At 50.6% G+C, this 9,124-nt stretch overlaps 1 pseudogene; it reads right to left on the reverse strand.

The window, feature by feature from the left end:
* Positions 1–300: 300 nt before the first annotated feature.
* On the reverse strand, positions 301–1,991 carry LOC102271182 (vesicle-associated membrane protein-associated protein A pseudogene; annotated as a pseudogene).
* Positions 1,992–9,124: the final 7,133 nt, after the last annotated feature.

A 9,124-nucleotide genomic window follows, 5' to 3' on the forward strand; every position in this document is an offset into this window, starting at 1 on the left:
AACCCTTTAAAATGCTGGTCACAATCCCCTAACCTGATGTCACTAGTGAGTCTCAGGCCCCTTAGGTGACAGGACCACAGCACTTCTTTCTTTATGGGAAACCAAATTAAGTGCAGGAACTAGATCCGAAGCCCGCGGGCACCACCCCTCCCGGCTGTCACACTCTCCTCCCCTCCGCCCACCCCACCCCAGCAAAGGCCTGCACTTGCTGCAGTAAAAGGTTTGTGGTTTTTTTTTAATCAAGCAAGAATCTGTTAACAGTTTTATTATTTTTGTGTTAAATACCACAGGGCCGGATTGGAAAAATGAAAAACTCAGTCAACAACTGTTTTACAAGGGATAAAAAAAAAATCCTGCCTTGATATCAGCAAAGGTGAAGGAGAAAACTTACACTGTACAAGGCACCATTCCCCCACAGAACACCTCCTGGCATTTCCTGAATGAGTGGGATTAGCAATCTAAATAGATCATATTTCAAGAGTTAACAGCAACAGATAAAATTCAAAGGGATCATTAAAATAACATTTGCAAGACTCTGGACAATTCTTGAACTCTTATTAAAACCACAAAGAAAGAACAATTCTTTGTGAATTTCATAAAGGACTGAATGTGCAACCACACCCCGTAGGGATTGTCTGGTGACAATGACGCTTCTGGGAGCCAGAGCTCTGCTCTTCCGTGTCTCTTTCTAACCATGAGGCCGCGGCTGGCGAGGCCTGCAGGACGCTGTACACACAAAGCGTGGTCACTGTGGACCACATTACCAGTAACACAGTTGTTCAGTTGCTCAGTTGCATCCGATTCTTGGCAGCCACATGGACTGCAGCATACCAGCCTCCCCAGTCCTCCACGATCTACCAGAATTTGCTCAAACTCATGTCCACCGAGTCGGTGATGCCATCCAACCATCTCATCCTCTGTTGTCCCCTTCTCCTCCTGCCTTCAATCTTTCCCAGCATCAGGGTCTCTTCCAATGAGTCAGCTCTTCGCATCGGGTGGCCAAAGGATTGGAGTTTCAGCTTCAGTCTTTGCGATGAATCTTTTCTGGTCAAAAGGAAACAAAGAGATAGCACTCTGTGTGCTTCGCTCTTCAAGCTGAATGTCCCTATAAAGAATCCAGTGACGATGGCTGCAGTGACAGCAAGAAGTAAAGGCGGGGTACTGGTGACATTCTCTCTGGAGGCCCCAGGTGGATCCAGGTTTCTCCGGATGTGCTACCTTCCAGAGCCTGAGTCTCCTCCCTCGGGGGCTGGTTTTCCTCTTCCAGCTCTCCCTTGGAGCCTCCTGCACTGTTCCTTGAGCTTCCTCGTCTCCGTCTTGTTGAGGGAAACACAGTGGGGCTTTGGCAGGGGTCGTCCAGCTTCACAGCGCTCAGAGGAGCGGCTTTGCTGGGTTCTATGTCCTTCTATTTATCATTTGCGCTGGGCATCTCAAATACACATCTCAACTGAGAACCCATTCCTTCATGGGGTTTTGCCTCTTTCCACACGGCTTCCATGTCTGAAACGCTTGGTGGAGCAAAGATCGCCTGTACCGTAAACTTGTGTTTACTCGTCTCACTGGGGTCACTATCCACCCTGGGTCAGCGATTCCCCTGTTGGGCCTCACACAGTACCCACGAGGTGCTGTCGTCTTCACTTTGAAACACACCTCTCGATCTGATGGATTTTTCGATGTGAGGTTTGTAGTGACTCCATCTGTGAAGGGGCCTTTGAATTTGACAGGATCTGCTTGTGCTTTGCCACGGCCGCAGAGGCGGATGCCATCGGAAACAGCGCAGAGCCAGGGCATGCCCACAGCGTGTGGCTGGCTGCGGGTGGGGGTGGCAGCGGCATGCCCAGGCCTCCTGAACCCCGCACCCGCCACTCTGTCGCCGGCTTGCCGGGCCACCCGCGGGTCCACAGCTCCAGGTCTCATGACTGACTCAACCCCACACCGGCCACTGTGGCCATGCGCACTCTGGAGTTTATTTAAAGATGACTTTTGTGTGCAGAAACAACTAGTAGCAGTCACTTTGTTTTTTAAATAAAGTTTTTCAATAAATTAATTAAATTCCATTTATTGAAATACTACATTTAAAAACATAGTTTTTCCTTAAGCATTGACGTCCAACTTAAAAATCTTTTATGTTTATAAACCCTATGTTCTGTGCTTAGTCACTCAGTCGTGTCCAACTCTTTGGGACCCCACGGGCTGTAGCCTGCCAGGCTCCTCCGTCCATAGGGATTCTCTAGAAGAATACTAGAGTGGGTTGCCATGCCCTCCTCCAGGGTGTTTTCCCAAGCCAGGGATCGAACCCAGGTCTCCTGCATTGCAGGCAGATTCTTTACTGTCTGAACCACCAGGGAAGCCCCTTTATAAATCCAGTCAATTTTAACAGTCATTTACCAGGGGCCTTCTTTGATGTTCAGTCTTCCTGACAAACCAGTTTAAGTAAAAACTCTTAAACTTTTAAAACTACATATTTAAATGCTTCAAACACTTCAATTCAGTAGTGAACAAAGCATTACCTAGCAATACGGTGGGTCTTCGGTCCTGGCACAGAAGTATCTTCTTTGCATCACTCGCTGTGCTGATGCAGGTGCTGGAGAGAGAAAGAGACAGATGGACACACATATACACACCCACAAACCAAGCCATGTCCTAGAGGGGGCAAGTGTTACCCTCTTTACAAACCCGTCGGTAACAACCTCTTATCAGTGACCACTTGTCCGCCTCCTGAATCTCAGCAGAAAATAATTCATTCCATATAAAGCATTGCCGGCTCCCTTCTGAAGAAGATGAGCACCTTGGGGAGCAGTGGCGCTGAGTGGGAAGGACAGGGAGGCACGCTCACAGCTGGAGAGGCGGAGGACTGGTCTGCTTCAGGCACAGCCCAGCCATCTTTATGGTTAGAGAAAACCAGCCTTCCAAACACCTCGGGATATCACCTTTGGGGTGACAGAGCTGGTCAAGAGCGTGGTTTCAAAGTGCAGATGTAAGGTTCTGTTTCGTGATCCGGGCACTGGTTCCCACAGGGGTCAGTGTGTGAACAGTCAGTGGGCCATACATTCTGCATGTAGATCATGCTATGGTTTTGTTGTTGGTCAGTCGCCCAGTCATGTCTGACTCTTTGCGACCCCGTGGATTGCAGCACGCCAGGCCTCCCTGCCCCCACAGTCTCCCGGAGTTTGCCCAAGTTCATTCCATTGCATCAGTGATGCCATCCAGCCATCTCATCCTCTGACACCCTCTTCTCCTTCTGCCCTCAGCCTTTCCCGGCATCAGAGACTTTCCAGTGAGTCGGCTGTTCTCATCAGATGACCAAAATACTGCAGCTTCAGCTTCAGCATCAGTCCTTCCAATGACTTACTCAGAGTTGATTCTCCTTAAGATTGACTGGCTTGATCTCCTTGCTCTCCAAGGGACTTTCAGGAGTCTTCTCCAGCACTGTAGTCCAAAGGCATCAATCCTCTGGTGTTCTGCCTTCTTTACGGTCCAACTCTCACAATCGTACATGACCACTTGGAAAAGCATAGTCTTGACTGTACAAACTGTTGTTCGCAGAGTAATGTCTCTGTTTCTCAACACACTGTCTAGGATCGTCATCGCTTTCCTGCCAAGAAGCAATCGTCTTATGAATTCATGGCTGCAGTCACCATCCACAGTGATTTTAGAGCCCAAGAAGAGGAAATCTGTCACTGCTTCCACGTTTTGCCCTTCTGTTTGCCATGAAGTAATGGGGCTGGATGCAATGGTCTTAGTTTTTTAAATATTTAAGCTGACTCTTTCACCTCCTTCACCCTCATCAAGAGACTTTTTAATTCCTTTTCACTTTCAGCCATTAGAGTGGTATCATTCGCATATCTGAGGTTGTTGATGTTTCTCCCACCTGTCTTGATTCCAGCTTGTAACTCATCCAGCCCGGCATTTCTCATGATGTGCTCAGTGTATAGGTTAAATAAACGGGGTGACAGCAAACAGCCCTGTTGTACTCCTTTCTCAATCTTGAACCAGTTCCATACAGGGTTCTAACTGTTGTTTCTTGACCCGCATACAGGTTTCTCAGGAGACAGGTAAGATGGGCTGGTATTCCCATTTCTTTAAGAGCTTTCTACAGTTTATTATGATCCACACAGTCAAAGGCTTTGGTGTAGTCGATGAAACAGAAGTAGATGTTTTTCTGGAATTCCTCTGCTTTCTCTATGATCTAGAGAATGTTAGAAATTTCATCTCTGTTTCCTCTTTCTTTTCTAAACCCAGCTTGGACATCCGAAAGTTCTTGGTTCGCATAATGCTGAAGCCTAGCATGCAGGATTTTAAGCACGGCCTTATTAGCATGGGAGGTGATTGCAGTTGTCCGATGGTTAGCACATTCTTTGGCACTATCCTTCCTAGGAACTGGGATGAGGATTGACCTTTTCCAGTCCTGTGGCTACTGCTGCATCTTCCAGATTTGCTGACATATTGAACACAGCACCCTGATGGCATCATCCTTTAGGGTTTTGAATAGTTCTACTGGAATTCCATTGCATCCACTAGCTTTATTAAAAGAAGTATTTCCTAAAGCCCACTTGACTTTGCTCTCCAGGATGTCTGGCTCTGGATGACTGACCACACCATCATAGTTATCCAGTTCATTAAGATCTTTTTTGTACAATTCTTCCATGTATTCTTTCCATCTCTTCTTGATCTCTTCAGCATCTACTAAGTCTCTACCATTTCTGTTCTTTATTGTGCCCATCTTTGGGTGAAATGTTCCCTTGAGATCTCCAATTTTTCTGAAGAGATCTCTAGCTTTTCCCCTTCTGTTGTTTTCTTCAATACTTCAGTAAAAAGCTCCAAAGTTTACTTTGAAAGTCAGTTAAGCTTCTCTCCCTCTGGATACACATTCGTAAGCCAAAAGTTCACTTTCTGCAGGCCCAGGTAGAGGAGCCTTTTTACAGTAGGGTTCGAAGAGTTTTACCCCAAAGCATGCATCTAGCAGCAAGTACCCCGGTGTTAGCTCATTGTTTTGGTACTTCAGGTCAACCAGCCCTCTCCCACCAGGCATCAGCCCAGGCCCTGGACCCTCTGCTGGGCCCCAGGACAGCCTGGGGTGGCGGGAGGGGCAAGGCTGAGCTCAGCCGTGGACAGGAGCCCAGGCACAGAGTGCCCAGGACAGGCAGATCAGGCTGGTATAAGGGGAGGGGGAAGTAGGGGAAGATGCAGGGTTGAGCCGTCTAGGGAGGGGTGGAGGAATGGGGGTCCTGACATCCAGACAGCAGGGGGAGAATCACTGACACCCTAAATGCCACCTTGAAAGTGAAAATCAAAGTCAAAGTTGCTCAGTCGTGTCTGACTCTTGGCGACTCCATGGACTTAGTCCATGGAATTCTCCAGGCCAGAATACTGGAGTGGGTAGCCTTCCCTTTCTCAAGGGGATCTTCCCAACCCACGGATCAAACCCACATTCCAAGCAGATTCTTTACCAGCTGAGCCACAAGGGAAGCCCAAGAATACTGGGGTGGGTAGCCATTCTCTCCTCCAGGGGTTCTTCTCAACCCAGGATTTGAACCAGGGTCTCCTGCATTGCAGGCAGATTCTTTACCAACTGAGCTATCAGGGAAGCCCAAATGCCACGTTAGAGCTCCCAAATTCAAGCCAATCTTCTCACTGCATCTCTAGAACTCTTAGTACATTGTCCCAGGTTGTACACAAGGCCAGCAGGGCCAACACTAACCAGGAAGCAGTCACGCCAGCACCAGGATGAAAAGCTCCTAACTCCGACTACAGACCTGACCCCGCAGCTGTCACTCCCAGCCAGAAAAAACCCCGTGCTCAAACCAACTGAGGCCCAGCGGACCAGGGCCTCGCCCGGGCTCCCGCCTCTGTGTCCAGCACCACCAAAGGCAGAGACTGAGCCTGGGTCCAAGCCGGTCACTAGGAACACCAGGGCAAGTCCATGGCCCCCAAGCAAGTGATCCGTCAAGTTCAAAGTGTGGGCCACACTGCTGGACACCTTCTTAAATGTCAACAGCCTTACACTGCGGGGAGGGCGGGGGGTGGCGGAGCGGTGATGAGAGTTTGAGACACAGAGACCTTACAGACATGTGAGTGAGTCTTCCCAGTGCTCTTCTGACTTTTCCCTCATCATCCTAGAGAACTGCTGGCAAGTTCTCTGCCTTAAGGAGAAGGGGGAGCACACAGAGATGGAGCCCAAGGCCGAGCCCCTCGGCAAGTTCATCACTTTCAACAGACACCCACGGAAAGAAACCCACCTCCATTATCACCCAGAGCACTCGGGGCTCAGCACTGGGCCCTTGGGGCTGACAACAGGAGACACGGCTCTGAGCTCAAGTGATCAGGCCCAGGACTTCTTCCCAGACAGCGCAGTGGTAAAGAACCCGCCTGCCATTGCAAGAGACATAAGAGATGAGGGCCGAATCGCTAGGTAGGGAAGATTCCCTGGAGAGGAAATGGCAACCCACTCCAGTATTCTTGCCTAGAGAATCCCACGAACAGAGGGGCCTGGTGGGTTACAGTCCACGAAGTCGCAAAGAGTCGGACATGACTGAGTGACTAAGCACACACACCATCAGGCCCAGGTGTGACCCACACCCCTGACCCCACTGCCTGGGGCAGCCCCCCTCCCCCCAAGCTCAGTGGGAAGTGCGGAGGGCAAGGACCGTGGCCCCTCCTTTCCTCACTCAGAAAGAAAGAACTCTTGGGGGGACATAGCCTGGGACTTGAGCCCTGGGACTTGAGCTCCAGCCAGAACATCCGGTTCAGCTGTGGATGGGCCGTTCCTCCCCAGGGCCTCACCTGCCTCTGCTGCAGAGTAACACCAGGATTTGGTGATGGCTCAGTTGCCAAGAGTCGGACATGATTGAGTGACTTCACTTTCACTTTTCACTTTCATGCATTGAAGAAGGAAATGGCAACCCACTCCAGTGTTCTTGCCTGGAGAATCCTAGAATCCTAGGGGGAGCCTGGTGGGCTGACGTCTATGGGGTTGCACAGAGTTGGACACGACTGAAGCAACTTAGCAGGAGCAGCAGCAGTTGGTAAAGAATCCGCCTGCAATGCAGGAGACCCGGGTTCGAATCCTAGGTTGGGAAGAACCCCTGGAGGAGGGAACAGCTACCCACTCCAGTACTCCGACCTGGAGAATTCCATGGACTGTATAGTCCATGGGGTCCCAAAGAGTTGGACACAACTGAGTAACTTTCCCTTCATTTGGTGATTTTACTAAAGATGGCTCCCACCTTATGAAAACAGACTCATAGACCCAGAAAACAAGCAGCTGGCTGCTGGAGGGTGGAGGAAGGCAATTTGGAGAAGAGCATCGAGAGGCAGAACCCTCCAGTTAGGAAGTAAATAAGTCACGGGATGTAACACACAGGATAAAGAATATGGTCAACGATATTGTAATAACTCTGTGTGGGGACAGATGGTTACCAGACTGACCGTGATGATCACAGCGTGTGCAATGTGAAGTCATTCAGTATACCTGAAACACAACACTGCATTAGCTACATGTCAATCGTTTCAGACTTCCCTCGTGGCCCGGTGGATGGGAATCCACCTGCCAGTGCCTGGGACACAGATCCCTGGTCCGGGAAGATTCCGTATGCCATGGAGCAATTAAGCTACTGAGCCCGAGCTCTAGAGCCCACGTGCCTCAACCACTGAGCCCGCATGCCTAGAGCCTGTGCTCCGCAACGAGAGATGACACCACGATGAGACATCGACACGCTACACGTACAGAGCAGCTCCTGCTCGCCGAAGCTAGAGAAGAGCCCCCACAGCAGCGAAGACCCAGCACAGCCAAAAATAAATAAATAAAAGATTTTTTTAAAGTTTGCTCCCACCTATACTTATTCCACAAATGTTTATTAAGTTACCCAAATACACCAGACGGTGTTTTCTAGGTCCGACATAAAGCACCCCAGACTGGGGGTCTTAAACAAGAGAATTTTCTCCCAGTCTCAGAGGCTGGAAAGTTCAAGACCAAGGTGTCAGCAAGGCTGGTTTCTCCCGAGGCCTCTCTCCTCGGCTTGGGGACACCCGTCTTCTCTCTGCCACCTCCACGGTCCCCGCTCTGTGCAGCTGAGTCCTCGTCCCCTCTTCCTGTAAGGACACCAGTCGTAGCCCATCGGGACCCCCTAGTGACCTCTTCCTGACCTGACATCATCTGTCAAGACTCGTCTCCAAATACAGCCCCATTCTGGGAGACTGGGGGTTCGGACTTCAACCGGCCAATTTTGGATGGACACAACTCAGTCCATAAGATGGATATTGAATTTTAAAAAAGACAAAGAAAACAGAGTCCTGGGACCCCTCAGAGTCTGGGAGATGTGACTACGGCCCCACCCAGAGAAGAGCTCAAACCCGCACGGGACCATCAAGGCAGGAGCCCAGAAAAGGAAGGCATGGGGGCTTGCCTCACCCAAAACCATCGTGAAGAAACCCTACCCGGCCCAGCAAACCGTGTGCGTGCCTGTGTGTGTGTGTGCGTGCGCGTGTGCGTGCGCGTGTGCGTGCGTGTGTGCGTGTGTGTGTGTGTGTGTGTGTCCAGGCCACAGATGCTACGTCACCTGTGCTGCAGGTACCAGTGGCTCCCACCACATCCCTGTCCCCAGGGAAGTCTTTCAGGGAGCCATGCCACATCACCTTTCCAGGCGGCACTCAGCAGCCTCGGCGCTCAGGTCAAGGCCCGGAGAGGAGAAACAAGAGCACAGCACAGAGCAGAGGTCACAGAGCAGAGGTCACAGAGCAGAGGTCAAAGAGCGAATCCCTCCTCCGTCCAGCCCCTCCTTCTCCCCAAGAAGTCCCCCGCCGTCCCAGCTGCTAGCTCCATCCAGCAAACACTGCTCTTACAAACAGCTGACCCAGATTCTCGGCTTGAATTAGGATGTTTCCCAGGCAGGCCAGGACGTACAGGGATGAATTTAAATGTTTCTTAAAAGCAAACTCGGGCTGCCCTCCGCAGCGGGGACAGCGGTGTGGGCACCAGCCAGCGGCCGGGACCCCCAGGCGGGACCTCATCACGGTTGCCGCATCTTGGGCCTCCTTCCCCATGCTCCACACTGACTCACGGAACCACTGCAGAGACATCTGTGTTTTAAATTTTAATTAACCCACATTCTTTCCTAGATCTCCT

The sequence above is a fragment of the Bos mutus genome, chromosome 21, assembly GCF_027580195.1.
Source record: "Bos mutus isolate GX-2022 chromosome 21, NWIPB_WYAK_1.1, whole genome shotgun sequence".
Classification (NCBI taxonomy): Eukaryota; Metazoa; Chordata; class Mammalia; order Artiodactyla; family Bovidae; genus Bos; species Bos mutus.